Source organism: Fukomys damarensis, unplaced genomic scaffold (genome assembly GCF_012274545.1).
Source record: "Fukomys damarensis isolate Sample0158 unplaced genomic scaffold, DMR_v1.0_HiC HiC_scaffold_32, whole genome shotgun sequence".
Taxonomy (NCBI): domain Eukaryota; kingdom Metazoa; phylum Chordata; class Mammalia; order Rodentia; family Bathyergidae; genus Fukomys; species Fukomys damarensis.
The window spans coordinates 13,371,853-13,391,716 of record NW_022900944.1 but is presented as its reverse complement, the minus strand read 5'-3'; the positions used below and the strand labels follow the sequence as shown (position 1 = coordinate 13,391,716).

At 37.9% G+C, this 19,864-nt stretch overlaps 1 protein-coding gene across 1 annotated transcript in view; it reads right to left on the bottom strand.

Annotated features, from left to right (window-relative positions):
• Tox3 (TOX high mobility group box family member 3) overlaps positions 1 to 19,864 on the bottom strand; it is a 391,442-nt gene that overhangs the window by 325,936 nt on the left and 45,642 nt on the right. The window contains exon 2 of the mRNA XM_010629459.2: positions 15,830 to 15,923. The gene's annotated coding sequence lies outside the window, so the exon portion shown is untranslated. The remainder of the gene's footprint in view (positions 1 to 15,829; positions 15,924 to 19,864) is intronic.

Sequence of the window (19,864 nt, the reverse complement as noted above, 5' to 3'; positions counted from 1 at the left end):
GCCATAAAGTTATCTGTAGATGCTTGGACATATGGCTAGGTAAAACTATCCAAGTTTCATTGTATGAGGTGAGCCCAATTGTGACTGAAAGATTGTAGCTAAAATTAGGAAAGCAAGACTCTATCTCCTGCCCAGAAAAGCAAGATAAGAAAAATAACACATACGATGAAAAGTGTCAGAATGAAATTATTCTTGGTTTTGCTGCAGAAAAGCTAGACATTTATAAATATTTGTTAACTGATTAATATTTGTATCAATAATTCTACTAGAAATGACTAAAAATCTGTACTTGGAATGAATATTACATATCACACAAATTCTCCTATTTTTAAAAATATATGTACAGGGTACTATGGACCAACAAGATATGAAAAATTTTTAAAGCATCACTGAATTTGTCATGGCTTTACATTGTGTATTTTCTCTGTCTCCAGACACAAGAGTACTAGCATCATAAAATTAGTGTAAAATATAGGAGTGTTCATACTGGATAAAAATAGAAACTTCCTGTTTATATGATGAAAATTCCATATGGAAAAATAGTCCATGCTGTGTTATTTATCTTAACTAGCTACTGACTCAAATTAACCAAGCAGCTGATTCCCTTGATTTCACAGAATTCCATCCTTAATATGACCCCAGAGACCTCTATTTGATACCCATCAACATGCCATATATCCAAACTTGAAAACAAAATAATGGAATCAATAAATTCAGGATTATTAAGAATGGGGATTTGTGCCTAGGGATTTGGCTCAGTGGCACCCATGCCTGCTTCGCAAGCACAAGGTCCTGAGTTCAATTGCTGGTTCAGGAAAAAAAGAAGAAGAAGCTTGTGTTGCATGTGTAAATACTGTATAGTTTCTCTCATGTGATAAGCTAAAAATGTAAATAAGGGACAAAATGTATAATTGATATTTTATAATAGGAAGAAAAGGTCAAAAAGTGTTGTGCAAATGGGAGAGGTGGGGGAAGGCAAAAAGGGAAGAGAAAAAATAAGAGAAAAGAAAAAGTGGAAACAAAGTCTTTGCAAATAGGGAAGGGTGGAGGAAGTGGGGAAGGGAGATCAGGGGAATGGGGAAAAAGTAAGAATCAAGATCTGTCATGTAAAGGTACAAGATCCCAATGATGAATGCAATTGTATTGTACTTCTAAAATGTATCAATAAAAATATATTTTTAAAAAGAAGCTTGTGTTACCATTTCAACCTTGCTTGAAACCTCTGACATGTTTTTGGGTTGTATTCCATATTTCAAGCATTTTCTTTGTACCCAGCAACTTGATGATGCTATGAAAGATATAGTGAGGTTAAAATCATCTTTCCTGACAGCAAGGAACTTACAATATAATTATGGAGAAAATATTTATGGCCAAGTTCCAATATGTGACAGGAAAGGCCAAGCACCACAAAATGATGATGATGATGATGATGATGATGATGATGATGATGATGATGATGATGATGATGATGGAGGAGGAGGAGGAAGAGGACAGACAGACAGATACAGATAGATAAACAGGCAGATAGATAGTCATTCAGAATGAGAAAATGTCACAAATGCTGACATTACGAAAGACTGCTGGAGGAAAAACACAGAAGAGTGGGCTGGGAGAGTGGGCTGCACCAGGCATGCAGGTCATCAAGTGGTCGGATTGACTAAAACTTCAGAGGACAGAAGGACCAGTGGGGAACCAAATTTTAAGACCAAGTGGCACAGGGACTTGACTGATATATAACTTTGATTTTGTTCTGCTTTGCTTTGTTTGTTTATTTGTTTGTTTGCTTGAACTACTGAGTGGGGCTTTATTTTTTCCTATCACAAAAAGCCTAGAGGTAAGCATCCCAGGGTTGGTACAGCCGCTCCACAATATTATGAGTTGGTGTCTGTCTCATTATTTTTTTTCCTTTTTTAACTATATATTTTTTAAAAACACACAATAAGGGCCAGGGATTTAACTCAGTGGTGCTGCCACCTGCCTCATGAGTGCAAAGTCCTGAGTTCAATCCCCAGTACAAAAAAAATGCTCATAATATAAAATTTACCATCTTAACTATGTTTAAGTATACAGTTCAGTAGCGTTGACTACATCCACAGTGTTGTGCGTCATTTTTGCACAACTAAAACCCATCTTATTAAACAACTCTGTATTCCCCACCCATCCCAGTTCCTGATAAGCACCATTTTACACTGTTTCAATAAATTTGACCATTGAGATACCTCAAATAAGTGGAATTGTTCAGTAATTGTGCGACTGGCTTAATGTGTATAATATCCTCAAGTTTCATTCATGTTATAACATGCGAAAACATTCCTATACATTTTGAAGCTGAATGATATTCCCGTTTACATATAAAACACACAATGTTTATCTATTCATCTACTCATGGACCACTACTTCCACCTCTAAGCTATCATGCTGCCGCTGATGAATTCAGTTATGAACATGGTTGTGCCATTAGAACACCCTGAAATGGAGAAAATGATAACCACATAGACAGCCACCAAGATTTGAGAATTTTTACCTCACTTGAACCCTCATAAGCTATTAAATAATAATACAAGAACAGAAAGTATTAAAAGGTACACCTGGCTATGGCCTAGACTCATTTGACTTCTGGGAAAGAGGCTGTCACACCTGCCCTCCTCTAATTCTCCCATACTCAGTTGGCAGAGCTTTCCTGAGAGGTTAGTGGTCTGCACAGACTTCTCTCAGGCCCCTGCCTATTGGGATTGATCTAATGTCACTGCTTCCTTCTTCAAGAGTGATGCTCTGAGTTTATTGATTAGTTGGTTTGCTTGCTTTATTTTTTTCAAATTATTACTGTCATTGTCCATTATTTAAAATACAAAGGGAAATGATTTGTAACTAGGATCCCTAATTCAGACACGTGGCTTAGGATGCCTAGAAGATATAAATGTGAAGTTAATGTGAATGTACCTACTTCCAAGAAAAAGAAACTTCTGCGACAAAATTCAAAGAAAAGAAAAACCATTTTAAATTGTTTATGGGGGTGAATAAAAATAAAATCAAAATTAAACATCCAAAACCCACATCATTCTCTCAATTGCTTTTTTCCAGACTTGGTTCAAATATCAGTGACATTATTCTAATCAAATTCTTTAAAAATTATCTCTCCCAAACCCTTGACACTGTCTTTTTCCCTTCCCCGATATTTCTCTTCACAGTCTTTATCACCTTCTAATCTCCCTATTTGTTTTATTTGCTCATCTATTTTCTTCTACTGTCAAGAATTTCCCCCACCCTCTAGAATGTTCTATAACATTCAATTCACAAATGTTCAAGTATTGTTTCCTTGGTTCTTTCATTGAATCTTTGTTCTTTCTTGTATCCCCTGTGACTGGCACATACTCAACATTCAATAAGCATTTGTGGAGTAATGAATAAAAACTCAGCCATAAAGAATGAGAAACTAGAGACATTTATAGCTAAATGAGTGCACATTGAGGCCATACTCTTAAGTGAAATAAATAGGACACACATGTCCTACTGAATATTTCTCTCATATGAAAAACTAAAAGTGTAAATAAAGATCAAAATGTATAATTGATACTGTGAAATAGGAAGAAAAGGTCTAAAGGAGTAGGAAGTGAGGGGATAGGAGAAAGGAAAGAAGGGAAAAGAAAAATTATGAGAAAAGAAAAAATGAAAAACTCTTTGTAAATAGAGAAGGGTGGAGCAGGTGAAAGGAGGGCAGGGAAATGGGGAAAAAATAAGACAAGATACATCATGTAAGACATAAGATCCCAGTGATGAATGGAACTGTATTGTATACCTAAAATATACCAATAAAGTTAATTAAAAAAATACAACTGAGGAACACAACTTCAAGAGGTCAAGGATATGAGAGTTTGCTAAAGTTCTTGTCTTATTGAGAGCGATATTGGCTCTTATTTTTTTTAGAGCAAGGAAAGAAAAAAAGAAGCAAAACCTGAGATAAAGAAAGTTGAAATGTGTCCAAATAGATCACTAAAATAAATATATTTGGATGAAACCAATAAATAAATTGAGGAGGCATAACCTAAAGTTAATTGTAGTAAGCACCTTTTCATATCTACAACCCCTTTTCTCAGAGAACTCCACCTGCCAAATATGGCTTGAGTCCTGGCAGCCATTTTAGGGGTATTCGAACAGTCTCCCATGGCTATCTAGGGGAGGACACAGCCCTTAGTGAACTTATCAGATTGCCTCTTCCAGGATTTAATCGAATTGAAACCATCAGAAGCTAATCTGAGACTCCATGCATAACTAGAGCCAAGGTAATTCAAAGTAGGAACTTCAAGACCAGCATCTGAAAAGAGAAGCCAGTAGAGCTCATCTTCTGGGAGAAAATGAGGGGCTTACACAGAGAAAGTTGGAGGAAACAGGTGGCCCCTGGTCTCTTATCTTCAAAAGAATCAGTGCCTTGGTTTTCAATGGTTTTCTTGATTCTACGCCTTATAGATTCTGACACATGCCCCTGTGTACAGAGAATAAATTTCCTTTCTTGCTTAAGCTAGCTTAGCATAGGCTTCTTCTATTCCTTACAACTGTTCTAACTGAGATAGTGACATAAAACATTTCCTAGTGCAGATGACAAATGTGTTTGCATTCATCAAAGTGATATTTCAATGGGTCCATGGTCAAATAAGTGCCCTCGGCTTCTTTGCACTTTGTCACTTCATTTAGAATCACTTGGAGCAGGGTTCACTATACAGTTCAAAGACAGGGCTTTTTCATATGATAATGTAGAGTATATTTTCAGCCTTGCCCTCAATCAAATGGGCATCGTCCTAAAGAGATATAATTACAGCTGCTATTTTGCTGGCTCTTAATGGGAGACAAAGCAAACAGTGTGCTAAGAAATTATTTTCAGTGATGACACTCTGAACAACAGGGAAAGAGAGCCAGCTAGCAAGGAAGAGCTACATATTCCCATCTGTAGCATCTTATCCTCAGAAGAACACACAAACACACACACACACACACACACACATACACACACACACGTATCCTAAAGGGACATGAATGCTATTGGGTAAGTGGATTTTGGGTAGGTGGATAGGTAGATTTTCTTGAGTAGGTGGAGTATGGATACCTTAATAGGCTGTGAAGTGATTAATGTTCACAATCCAATGCATCCAAATAAAATAAGAAAAAATAGCCTTGATTACCAGAGCATCATATTCAATAACAACCACTTAAGAATAAACTGGAAATAACTGAATTACTAACAGTGAGTCCTTTTTTGTTTTTGTTTGTTATTGTTTTATAAGCTTAATCAAAGTCTCACTGAAAGTGTGTATCTTCCAGTGAATATTAAGTATTTCAATAACAGACTTTTTTCACAGTTCATAATTGTACAAATGTTAAAACACTCTAGAAATTATTAACAATGGCAATGTATTCTCTTTTAATGCACATGATCAGTGAATGAAATATAATTAGAGAAAAGAGGGTTTATAGTCCAATTATTTAGCTGTCTGTTTCATGAGAGGGATTTGACTTAGTCAATCATAAAATGGATCAAACTGTAGTACACATCTCCCATTGTAAAATAATTGCATTTCAAAAATACAAAAATGTGTTGGAAAAGTGGGAGGGTAAAGGAAAATAATTTCATGAAATACAGGCAAAATAAAGGCTTGTGTAAAGCTTTCTAATTCTATTTTTTTCATTTCAAACAGTTTACAAGTTTCACTCAGACAATTGGGTTTATGTGTAAATACAACTGACTGGTTCTCACTGCAAAGGCCCCTTTCCCATTCTTCGGCTAATAATCTCTCTATTTTGTTCCACATCATTACTTCAAGCTTTCCTCCACTGTTCTAAGCTCAATAATTTCTTTCTCTCTCCTCATGTCTGCACCTTTACAAATATTTGCAAACAGTTATCATGCCCTATCCTGGTACTTATCTAACAACCAAAGCCTTCGATGTCTTTAATACTTAATAACTAGGCCAGTGTCCTGTTTTTATTTCCTGCAATTTCAACGGTCTAACATGGTATGGTAATTATCTAATGCAGTCCTCTACAGGACAACGTTGGATTCAGAATTCATTTTGCTTCCCTTGGCAAATGCTGTCTTGGATGAAACTGTTCTGTGAGGTTAACAGAGTCATCACAAGCTTACTAAAGAGCCGCCACTGAGCCCTAGAGAGTCAGACTTAGGTCATGAGCTCTAAATTGTAGTAGCCACACCCACACCACTGGGCAGCAAATCACTGTTCCTACAAATTTCATTTTCTTCCCTATAAAGTTCAAAGTTTATCACCAAGATGCCTTCTAAATCTGTGACTCTAAGGCTAATCTATGTTTTTAGAGTAACCCTTTTAAATCTAAATCTAACCAAATCGCTCCTTCCTAAGAGCCTGTAGTTGCTTCTAATAGCACTCAAATGAAATCAAACTCCTTTACAAAGCCAGTCTAAGCCCTGCATGATCCAACCTCTGCCTACATTTCCAACTCAGCTTGTACCACTTTTTCCATTTATTACAAGTTGTATTCATCCAGATGAGACTCTGAGACACGGATATGAGTCCAAGTAGCTTATGTGAAAGGAAAGTGATAAGGGAATGAAGAAGGGAGGCAGTGAAGGGAAAGAAGCCCACCAAAGATATGTGATCAAGCAGCTTATCGCAATGGGTGACCCAAGTTCAGTCAACTGAGGCCCCTGAGGAGCAGTGAAAAGCAGAGAACCTGCCTTTGAGTTATCTCTCTGAGGGCTGATGTTGACCCACCAACTTCCATTCACTGTAGTTTAGGAACAGCTTGGGGTGGGGGATCAACTCCCTGACACCTCCAGCCTGCCAAGGAAGTTGACCCACTATGTCATGAAAAGCCACCTGTTCATTCATATAGGATACCAACTGCCACGCCAGTTTGGGTAAGGCATGAATATGTCTCCTGTTCCACTGTTTATTAAAATGCAGATATGCAGGCCTTCCTCTATGTCCCTGGGCTTGTCAGCATTTTCCTTCCTGGGGATATCAGGGCACAGGATTCTGGTGCCTCAGACAGTCTTCAAGATTGCATCACTTTCTCAGCCAAATCTATGGCTGCCTTGTCAATATTCTATTTCTTTCCTTCACAGCTTTTTTTTTTTTTTTTTTTTTTTTTTGCAGTGCCTGGGAATGAATCCAGGGTCTTCATAATGAGTTAAATCCATACCCCTTTAAGAAAGATTTTTTGAGACAAGGCCTTGCTAAGTTGCTGTTACTGTTTAGATCTAAAACGTTCCCCAAAAGTCTCAAGTGCAGAGGTGGGACCTGGTCAGAAGGGGTGGGTCACTAGAGGAAATGACTTCAAAGGACGCATGTATTCTTGTTGTTAGCTCCCCTCTTCACTCTCTGCTTCCTGGCTGTCATGTGGTGAACGGCCTTCCTCTGCTGCCCTTTTGGCATGCTGTCTCTGCCTTGGAGCCAACAGGCCATGAACTGAACCCACAGAAACTATAAGCCAAAATAAACCTCTCCTTTTTTAAAATTGTGGGTATTGGCTATTTTGTCCCAGTGACAGGGAAGTGATTAAAACAGTCACTAAGCCTTCTATGCTGCAGACAATAACTGTGACTTTCTGGGAATCTGGTTTGTCTGCTTTTTTATTTAAATTGTCTTCACTTAAAAATGAAAAAAAATGAATTATTTCTTAAGTTTTAACCCCCCATGTTCTCTTAGTCTATTAAGTGAGAAACATAAATAAGAGCCTCATATACTCTAAGGACTCAGCATAGGTGCTCATTTAAAATATATAACACTAAACTTACTGGAAGATAAATTAGGCAGAACTCTCCAAGACACTGGCATAGGAAAAGCCTTTATGAACAAATCCTCAGTAGCAGGGGAACTAACACAAAGAATCAACAACTGGGATCTCATTTTTTTAAAAAGCTTCTGCACTGCAAGATAATCATCAACAGAGCTAAGAGACAACCTACAATGTGGGAAAAAATATTTACCAGGTGTTCCTCAGACAAAGGTCTACTATCAAGAATATAAAGAACTCAAAAAAGTCAGACCTCCCCCAAAGTAAAAAACCCAATTCAAAAATGGGCATCTGAAATAAACAGACATTTCTCAAACAAAGAAGTAAATGCAGCTAATAAACATTTGAAAAAAAGTTCAACATCACTCGTCATTTGAGACACACAGATGAAAACAACACTGAGATTCCATCTCACCCCAGTAAGAATGGCCACTATCAAGAAATTAACCAATAACAAATGCTCACAGCACTGTGGGGAGAAAGGAACCCTTCTCCACTGTTGGTGGGAGTGCAGACTGGTGCAACCACTGTGGAAATCAATACAGAGATACCTCAAAGAACTAGGATTAGAGGTTCCATTTGACCCAGCTATCCCTCTGATGAGTATCTTTCCAAAGTAATTAAAAGAATCATACCACAATTATATATGCACACCCATATTTATAGCGGCACAGTTTGCAATAGCTAAAACTTGTAAACAGCCCAACTGCCCATCAGTTGGAGACTGGATAAAGATGTGATTTTTCTATAAAATGGAGTACTACTCAGCCATAAAGAATGAGAAACTAGAGTCTTTCATGGGAAAATGGATGTACACTGAGGATATATACTCAACTGAAATTACTAGGACACACGTGTAAATACTGAATAAATTCTCTGGTGTGAAAACTAAAAGTGTAAATAAGATCCAAAGTGTGTAACTGACAATATGAAATAGGAAGAAAAGGGCTAAAGGTGTAGGGGAAGTGAGAATGGTAGGGGAAAGGAAAAAAGGGAAAAGAAAAAATATGAGAAAAGGGAAAAAAATGGAAACAAAGTCTTTGTAAATAGGGGAGGGGGAGGGAGTAAAAGGAGGGAGGGGTATGGGCAAAAAGGTACAAAATCCCAATGATGAATGTAACTGTACTGTATACCTAAAAAAGTACCAATAAATTCAATGAAAATAAAATAAAATATTAAAAAATAAAATAAATATTTAAGGACAGTGATTTAGCTCAGTGGTTCCACCACCTGCCTCACAAGTGCAAGGACCCAAGTTCAATCCCAGCTACCAATAAAATAAAATATGTATATTTCTTTTCTGAATGCTTAAAATAAATTGGCTGGGCCAAAATATGATTGTGAAAATCTGCTAATTGAATCTATTTCTTCACTTGGTAATTTCATGTAACAGTCAGGTATGACAAATACCTGCTGTGAGAACTATTACCAAGGTCTATGTCATGGCAGACATTACTAATCAACTCTTGTACTCTTTCACTAACCAAACTGTAGTCCTAGAAACCTGGCAAACAGTACTCTAATCAAGAGATTAAAGTTAACATTGCCATGATAAGTTATGTTGAAAACAGCATGATATACGATATGATATGATATGATTACTTTACTTTTGGAGTGTTTTCCCTCCAAATCCATAACCCTAAACTAATCGGGAGAAAAAAAAAGATAAATCCAAATTGAGTGGCACTCTACAAAGTACTTGACCAATATCCTCAAAACTGTCAAGAACATGAAATACAAAGACAGACTAAGAAATTGTCACAGACTAGAAAAAACTAAAGGGACATAAAGACTCAGAACAATATGGTATCTTCAATAGGCTCATAGAATAATGGCATTACTGAATGAAAGAGAAACCAAGTGAAATATGAATAAAGTCTGGAGTTTAGTTAATAGTAATACACTAATGTTAATTTCTTAGTACACACAATGGTTCTATAAGATTTTAACTTTAGGAGGAAAAGGGAAAAGGTATAAATGAATTGTTTGCATTATCTTTGTAATAATACACCTATACATCTAAAATAATTCCCAAATACAAAGTTTAGTTAGCGACCCCAGACCCCTCATTATAATTATGAACATGTAAATTGTATCTAATCTTTTTGATCTTCACCTACTTCATTAGTATAATCATCTCTAAACTTTTCAGATATTTAAAGCAGATAAAAATTGAAATTAATTACTACCAAAATTTGCAGTTAGAATATCCAGCTTGGACCATGTATGTAACAGGAAATGATCAAATGATCCTGACAAATCCAGTATTATTCTTTTCCATTTTCAAGTAGTTTAAGAACTGTTCTGTAGCCACAGAGTTCCTTAAATTAAGTCCTTTAAAAAATTAATTAGTGTCTAAAATATCTTTTATTTACACCCAAATTGAATTGCAAAGTTTGAAATCTGGGCATAGGCAGAATTTATTGAGTGCTTTGACGTGAAGGAATTGCTGCCCCTAATGCTAACAATCAACTAAATTGCTACAAATCTTTTCTTAATACCTGCCAGATGACATCTGTGCTATGGATCATCTTAGTAAGATTCATACAGCTTTTCCCTTGAAGATACATACCAAGCGGAGGATTCAGGCTTTCTATGTAGTTATGGATCCCATAATTCATTGTCTACGTGAAATGGACTGCTTTTGAAAACTTGGAAACTGCAACCTTCACTTTTCAAATTGTGTAGCTAGCAGATTTCATTTACAGTATATTGCAACAAGTCCCTAGGAGTTTCCACTGAAGCCCATAAATCAGAATCAGTTAAGAAAAATGTTCAAGAGAATTTCCCATTTCTGCAGAAAGACAAGGTTGAGAAATATCAGAGGTAGAGTTATACAGTGTGAAATGACACTTTCTAAAGGGTTCTTTTGAGCAATTTATTAAGAACTTGTCAAAGACATGCCAAGTGCTCATCAGTGAATTAGACGTATTATAATGCTTATTGTAGCACTTAAAGATCATGATACTTATCACTTAGATTGTACTTAACATGCTCAAAACATTTTCAATTCTAATTAAATATTCTCCCACATGTATCTTTGTAGAGAAATAATCATTTATAGGAGGAAGAAATACCCAGACTCACAAATAAATCCACCAGAGAAGGCTTGGGAACTTGAGTATAGCATTAAATATGTAGGAAAATGTATAACATCTGAGTTTCAGCCAGAATTCTAACTTGACTCCCCAAACAACCATTTGGAATTCAATCTTCTCATCAAAATGAACCTCCATGCTTTTTTGTCCTGAAGTTTTTGCTGCCCTACACAGAGTCTTTTGTTATGAGGGGCAAACAAAGAAACTAAGCAGTCCCTTTTCCCAAATATGAGGTTTATCTTTTCAGAAATCCAGCTCAGCAAATATAGTTTAAACACATTTCGGCTTCATGACTTCCTTTATTTTTCTGAATTTTAAAAGAACATCAGTTTCTCAATGTGATCAGTATTTTGGTAGAGAAAACATCTCAAAGAAGAGTATATGTAATAATTTTGCTATTAAAACTATAAGGTGAGTCAAATGGAACCTCCAGTCCAAGCTCTTTGAGGTATCTCTGTTGGAAACTGGATAAAGAAGTTGTGGTTTTTCTATAAAATGGAATATTACTCAGCCATAAAGAGCGAGAGAATAGATTCATTCATAGGAAAATGGATACATATTGAAGATATACTCCTAAGTGAAATAAATAAGTCCCACATGTGTAAATACCAAATAGTTTCCCTGGTGTGAATATTCTGCAACAATGTATAAGATTCTAATAAGATTACTGACATTTAGAAATTTGAAGAAAGGAGCTAAAGGTGTAGGGAAGGTGTGATGCGTAGGGGAAGAACAAAAAGGGAAAAGAAAAAAATGTGAGAGAATGAAAAGATGAAAATAAAGTGTTTGTAGATGGGGAGGGGAGGAGGGGGTGAAGGGAGGGCAGAGGTAAGGGAAAAAAATGAGAATCAAGACTTGCCATGTAAAGGTACATGATCCCAACAATGAATGTAACTGTACTGTATCCCTAAAATGTACCAATAAACTCAATAAAATTAAAAAAAAAACTATAAGGTGAGAATTTTTGCCCAAAGAAACTGGGGTTTCAAATTTTAAATTTGCACACTCAGTAAGGAGCTTTAATTTTAATGTTAGAGCCATGAGCTCCATTGATAGCTATAACAATAGTACTTAAGAAAATGTGCCTATCCTTAATCCACGAAGGAACTTCCAGGAAGCAGTCTCACAATCACACTATGTACAGGGTATATATGAGTATTTTATTGCAGCAATGTTCACAATAGGAAAAAAATTAGAACTCTCTAAAATATCCCTTGAAAGTGAATTGTATAATAAATACATTTGTCTTAGTCCAGATGGGGTGCTATAATAAAGCTCTATAAATTGAGTGGCTTATAAACAATAGAGACTTATTACTCACAGGTCAGGAGGTTGGAAGTCTAAGATCAGGGTGCCAGCATGGCTGAGTTCTAGTGGAAAACCTCTTCCATGGTGCAAACTGCAGTCACTGCATCCTCCCGTGGTGAGAGTGGCAAGGCAGCTCTCTGGGGCCTCTTTTCTAAGATACAAATCTCATTCATAAGGGCTCTACCTTCATGACTTAATTATTTCCCCAAGACCCCAAATCATAATACAGTTGTCTTGGGGTTAGGATTTTAACATATGAACTTCGGGCAGGAGAAAAGCAGTCCATTGTACAACCTAATATCACACAATCTTGGAAAAGAATGAGATGGGACTAGTGTCACAACAACTTGTTATATTAGCATCCTGATTCTCCATAAAGAATCAGCCACCATAAATTTATGCAGAGGGTTAAAGAAATAAGAGTTTTCCAAAAGCTACATTACTTGGAAGGTAACAGAGTAACGATGTTAGCTATATGAGCAACAAAATCAGATGTTCTTGGTTCAGATCTCAGCTCTACCCTCCATGTGACTTTCGTCTAGTTATTCGTGACCCATAAAATGTGGTTATTAGCTATATCCCTTCTGCAACATTCTTATGAGAAATTAAAGGAGACAATACATACGCTATGCCTACAAAGAGAAGGAACCCCAAAATGCAATAAATGTCACCTACTACTATGATGTACAGCTAGAAGGGATCTTAGAGCCTTGCCAGTCTAAGTGTAGTTGGTAGAGGCAACAGCAGCATCTCCTGGAAGTTTACCGAAATGAAGAAGCTCAGGTCCCACTCCAAACCTATTAAATCACAATGTGAATTTTTTTTTTTTGGTTTTTTTTGAAACAGGGTCTCACTATGTAGTTGAGACTGACCTGGAACTCACTATGTAGCCCAGGTTGATCTCAAACTCACAGCGATCCTCCTGCCTCGGCCTCCCAAGTGCTGGGATTACAGGAGTGCGCCACCACGCCCAGCCAGTCTGAATTTTAACAGAACCCCCAGATAACATTTATGCATGTTTCAATTTGAAACTACAAGGTCTGAGGTATGGACTAAGATTCTACATTTCTGAGAAGCTCTCAGAGAATACTGCTGCTTCTGGATCCTTAGCACATCAAAGTTTGAGAAGTACTGCTTTAAAGAATGCACAGTTCTGTGCCCTCATTCTACAGATGGAGAAACTGAGTTCTGCAAATGTGGCTAAAGTGGTCAAGTCACACAGCACTTTACAGCAAATCGGGAACTCAGTTCTTGAGTTCCTTACTATGAACTTTATTCTTTGAACAGCAGTTTTGGTCACAAATACACCAGTGCGGTTCTATAAGAGCACAGTGAATGATTTGAAATGGACTCACTATGGGATTCTGAGGTTCTGTACACATGTCAAAGTAAGTGAGACCCTAAATGGTTGTTTTAATGAATTCAATGTTATAATTCACGCAGAGTCTCTGTTGTACCTAGCAAATTCATAATTAGAGGTAATTTTGCACCTGCTGTCACAGGAAGATGGCATTTCCTTTAATTTAGCTTGATGCCTTGATTATACTGTGGGAGTAGCAGAAGACAAGGCAATCTCTCACTCTACTCCTGGAGAAAACATAGCCTTTAGTCTGTAGCTATGATTAATAAAGCTATGTAGCATCTTGGAATTATTAGCCATGTTGTCTTATGGCACTGACGCTGTTTTCTGCGGGGTGAGAACACTTCTCACCATCCAAACTATTACAGAAATGGCAAAAGATAACTGAATTCTTTCAACATAAAAAAAAATCCCAAAACTGTCTCCAAATTAAAGATGAGGTCAGGAACAATAATGGTCAGAGGGTACAAGAAACAGAAAATTTCCTGCTTACAAAAAAGGGGGCGACAAAAACAGGAAACCAATCAGGTAACATAATCATTAAAGCAACTAATCTCAGACCACTAAATCAGCATTACAAGAAAAGTAACATTATTTTGCTATCACTGCATTGGCTCTCTAGTAAGATTCTACTTCGATAATTTAAGATTCCTCCCTTTTTCCCCTATGGGTTGGGTTATATCTGGGTGACTGATCTATAACCAAATCATTATAAGAGAAAGTGCCTTGGACATGCTGACATTCACTGAAAGGCCTCATGTGGTGCTGAACACCAATCCCTGGTGGTCATGGGTATGTTCTCTCCGATATGCAGTTGCAAGATTCTCCTGGTCCAGAGCTCTCTTGGTTGCTCTGATACTCAGGCCTTTTTCTGCTGCTGTGTGTCAGCCAGAGGGGGAAGGTTGCATGAAGTCAATCCCCTAGACCAGTGGTGGCAACCCTTTGGCACACATGTCATTTGTGGTTTTTTGGTTTTTTTAAACAAAAGATGATGATGTATGGTTGTTTTTTTAAAAAGGTAAAATCTTATGCAGTTCAGGTTTAATTGCAGTGATGCCACTTCAATAAGTTTGAGGCTGCAATTTGGGCACTCATCTCTAAAAGGTTTGCCATCACTGCAGACTCACCACAAAGCTACTACTTCCTCTCTTGCGTCACTCAGAAAGGGTTTGTGCTATGGTTTGGATTCTCCCTCCAAAACTCAGGTTGAAATTTAATTGCCATTGTGACAGTATGAAGAGGTGAGACCTTTAAGGGGTGATTAGGCCATGAAAGCTCTGCCCTCATCAACGAGCCAGTACCAGTTGGTAGGAGTGGGCTCCTGGCAAAAGAAAGGTCCAACACCTATCCTATCTGCTCACTCACCCTTCTGCCATACTATGACACAGCATTGAGACCCTGGCCTGAAGCCACTGCCATGTTCTTGACCTTGCCAGCCTCCAGCACTATGGCCCAAATAAACTTCTATTGCTTATAAATTACTCAGTGTGGTATTCAGGTATAGCAGCAGAATAATGAACTAATAGAGTATGCAAAGTGGCTGGGTTTTCCCAGCTGAAGACTCATGACTTTCGCTGAGGTCATGGCCCTCCTGAGCCTCTCATTTTTTCTCCAGCGTTGATCCCAGCAGAGAGAACACTGAAGTTCTGGCTATGTGAAACCTAACGGGCATCCTAGGAAAGAGGCAGGAGGAAGGAGGGGAAGGTAAAGGTACGACCTGGGACAAGTCCCTTAATGTGCTTGACTATCCCTTCTTCTGTCCACATACAGTTCTGGCATTCTTTTCAGTAATTGGATAGATTTCTTCATGAAAAGCACCTTCCTTTATCATCTTAATCTTTTGCTGATAAAATACTTTTTCCTACTTTCTAGTTTTTAAAAAGTATGTGATCGGGCTCTTGTCTTATCACAAAGACTGTGAGGTTACACAACTAAAAACCTGGAACCACCCACAACTTCACTCCATAACTACACACATGTTTTCTCCTGGCTGCCTCTTTGGAAGCAGTATACCAACAATTGTCAAGAGAACATTCTTTAGAATGGGAAGACTCAGGTGCATATCACAAGTCTGCCACTTACTGGTTGTGTGATCTTGAGAGCAAGTGCCCTCCTGTATCCCAACTTCAGTTTCCTCACCAGTGAAACAGAAATAAATAATGCCTACTTCAAAGGGTATGGCAAAGCCTAAATGAGATGTTATGAGTAAAACATATCTGCATTAGCCACCATTCACATCATTGGGAAAAAATACCCAATACCCACAGATTTAAGGAAAAAGAAGTATAATCTGACTCACAATTTCAGAGGATTTAGTCCAAGGCTGTTGACTCCAAGGCGGAACTGGCATGGTAGAAGGGTCTCGAGGAGGAAAGTTGCTCCATCCATAGCATCTAGGAAGAGAGAGAGAAGGGAGGAGCTGGGGAGAGAGACATATCCTTCAAAGGCATCGCTTCAGTGGCATACCTCCCCCAACCAAGCCCCACCTCCTCATGGCACATTTACTCATGAACTCATCAACAAATTAATCCACTGATGAGTACGGTACCCCCATTACCTTCCAAAAACCCTACCTCTGAATACATAAGACTTTTAGGGGACATTTCAGATCTAAACCATAACAACAGATAAGATGTTTAGCTTGTGTACAGTACACGGCTATCAGCAAACATTCAAACAATGATTTATTGCTGTTGTTGCTGCTGCTGCTGCTGCTGATGATGATGATGATGTTGATAATGGTGATAATTTTGAATTGGATAGGGAAAACAGGAAGGATTTACAAAAATTTACCATTCATGGACACATTCATTGGGGAGCAGTCTATACCAGTTCAAAAGTAGCTTCCTTAAGGAAGAAAAATAAACCTCACCTGCTCAACCCAAGCTCCAGTAGCTTTCTTCATTGCCTCACCTCCAGGAAAAGGGAAGCTCAAGAAGACTGTGAAATGTGCCAAAAAGGCAAAGTACCACTCAGGTGTGTTAAACTCATGATAACTTGCTAGTGCAAACACAAAATCAATATGAATTCCCAGTGAAATGTAATTAACTGTAAGCTATTTTCATAAATTGAGATTTTTGTTATACATAAGAAAAAGGCATGATGACCTGAAGCCAGACTACAGTCCAAAAGGATATATGGAGTTGGGGGTTTAGCTTCTTACAAATAAGTTCAAGTAGCAATGGGTCAGGTACAAAATTATGGGAAACATAATTACAGGGTAGAAGTTTTTGTTTCTGTAGTGTTGTGATGTTGCTTTTTTTTTGGTACAGAGGATTGAACTCAGCACCTTGCACTTGCAAGGCAGGTGGCGGAATCACTGAGCTAAATCCCTGGCCCCTATGATGTTACTTTTTTTTTTTAAAGATTTTCATTTTGCATTCTATTTGCTTCTCCCGAGGTTCAAACTACACTCACAATTGGTATTAAAAGACAATCATTACCCCAAGCCCAGAGGACAGAATACTCAGCATGTTGTATATGAGGCACTTGATTTCAAGTGGTGTTAAGAGGGTTTTTAATTACTCAGCTTTGGGCTCAGGTATCACCTTCCTGACAAAACAGGGAGGGAAGAGCTGCTTTCTAACTGGATTAGATAATTTCCCCACCACCAGCCCTATGACCAGGAGCCATTTTGCCTCACATGAAAGCTATTTTAAACTAGCTCATTAGAGAAGGTGAGGAGAAGAGCTATTTAGGGTTCCCCCAGGCCTATGGGGAGCAAAAGAAAAGGAAAGAAGACAACTTTCATCAGTAGCTAACATCTCCACCTTTTCCCTATCAACTGCTTTTCACAAACATGGTATTTATACAAGCTATATGGAAAACAATGACGAGAGGAGGATAAATTAGAGCAGAAGCTTTGGAGTTGATCACAAAGATCTGAGATCCAATCCCAGGCCTGTGGTTGAATGTCCCCACTAAAACTCATGCTGAAACTTACTCTACATTGTGTGGTATTAAGAGGATGGAAATTTAATCCAAAAAGGAAAAGGGACCTATTTTAGCATTCCTATTCCTGGGACCCAATAACCCACACTCACAACTTAAGTGAAGAAAGGTTTAATTTAGCTCAGTTTCATGAGAAACCATCCATGCCCAGCTGGCTCCAAAGCAGGAACATCATAGTGGAAGGGCATGACAGAACAAAGACATTTAGTTCACGGCAGCTGGGAAGGAGAGGAGGGGAACAGCCCCAGAGCGGAAGGGGCAAGGGACCAAATATAGCACTCAGGGTCATACCTCCATCACTCCCCAGACACACTCAGAATTGTACTCCACCAATCCTTGGCAGTTCCTAAATCCATCAAACCAACACAATGGTGCTTAACCACCATAGAACTTTTGGAGATAGTTAAGGTAAATGACTCTGTAAGGCTGGGCCCTCATCCAAAGGAGTTTGGGTTTAAAAGAAGGGGGGAGGGGGGAGAAATCAAAGATAAGACATTAGGTCTCTTTCTCACCATAAGATGCCCTGTGTTGCCTTGGGACTCTGCAGAGCCACTGCCTCACTATATGCAGTTACCTAATCTTGAACATACAACCATGAACACTGTAGGCCTAATAGATCTTTATTCCTTACAAATTACCCAATCTATGGTTTTCAGTTATAGCAACATAGAAAAGATTAAGACTCCAAGCATGGGCACACATAGTTTAGGCAAGTCCTTCAGAAAGTTTAAACTCAATTTACCCATCTTTGAATAGTGTATATTAATATTTTTTCTCATAGGGTTGGTATGAGAATTAAAATTTTTAAAAAAGATTCATAAAGGTTTCGGCACAGTGTTTGGCACTCAGGAAATGCTGATGGGGTAACTACAATTTAGCATTATAATGAGAGCCCTTTTCTCCTCTATCCACTAATATAAAGTCATATAATGATTTGATTTTTCTTATAGTATATCATACCCTCTCTAACATGTCTTCAGTCACACTCAACTTTATCACTGGATTATGTGACTGCCCCATGTTTTCACAAGCTCCGACCACTCTGCTTTTTGCTCTAGCATATACCAGCCCACTTCAAACCCACAGCATAAACTTCTTTTATGACTCTTCTTTATAACTCTTGTCTATCCTTCAATAATAGTAGACTCCCTTGTCTGAGATTCACTTCACCTAGTTTCAGTTACCTAAGAACAACTATGATCCATTAAAAAAAAAAAAAAAAAAAAAAAAAAGCATATACCAGCACTTCAAACCCACAGCATAAACTTCTTTTATGACTCTTCTTTATAACTCTTGTCTATCCTTCAATAATAGTAGACTCCCTTGTCTGAGATTCACTTCACCTAGTTTCAGTTACCTAAGAACAACTATGATATACAACACTACATTGACATGATCACTTCACCTCATCATGTAGGCATTGTTTCATTTCATATTATCATGAGAAGAAGGGTGACGAAGTACAATAAGGAATTTTGAGAGAGAGAGGCACATTCACCTAACTTTTATTGCAGCATATTTTTATAATTTTTCTATATTCTTATTATTGTTAATCTCTTCTTGTGTTAATCTCTTCTGCTTTACAAATTACACTTTAACATAAATATACATGAAAAAATAGAATATACAGGATTCAGTACTATCTGAGGTTTGAGGAATCCCCTAGGGGGTCTTCTCATGTATCCACTGCAGAAAAGGAGGGACTGTTGTGCCTATGCTGAAAACATAAAAGGCAGCAGAAAAATTCAGAGGATTAAAAGTCAGACAGGTTATGCATTCTAGAAGTTCTGAAAAAGGCAAATTGAAGGTGATCAACAGGGCTTGGGCTCAGTTTCACAGAGAGTGAAGGGACAGCGGTAAAGAGAGGCAGAACTGGTTTCATGGGCCAGTGCCCTCCACAGTCACACATAACTTCAAGTTTAAGGAGCCTTGCACTTGGTCCAGTGCTGTTCTGTAGGCATCTTGAAATTCTTAATACATTGAAAGGGACCTGACATTTTAATTTTGCACTGGACCCCACCAGTTATATAATTGGCCCTTCAAAGAAGGAAGAAGGTACAGAGATGAAAGCTAAGCTGGCTCCTTATACTAATTCTAGAATATTCAAGACAGGCAATCTTACATAAAGTTGCCATTTATTCTATACACATTTTATTGACTGAATCCAGAAGACCAGTCCCAGTGTCCTCCTAGATAAAATGGGCATGATGGCTATATCTTATCTCAAGGACTGTTTTGAAGACTAAGAGTATGCATTAAGACATATGGCACCATGGTAGCACATAGTAAATACACAATAAATACCAACTATTGTTAGTAAGAAGAAAAAAATCCAGGGCTTGGGGTAGGAAAGAAAAATACAGCTACCAGCAGAGTATGAGGA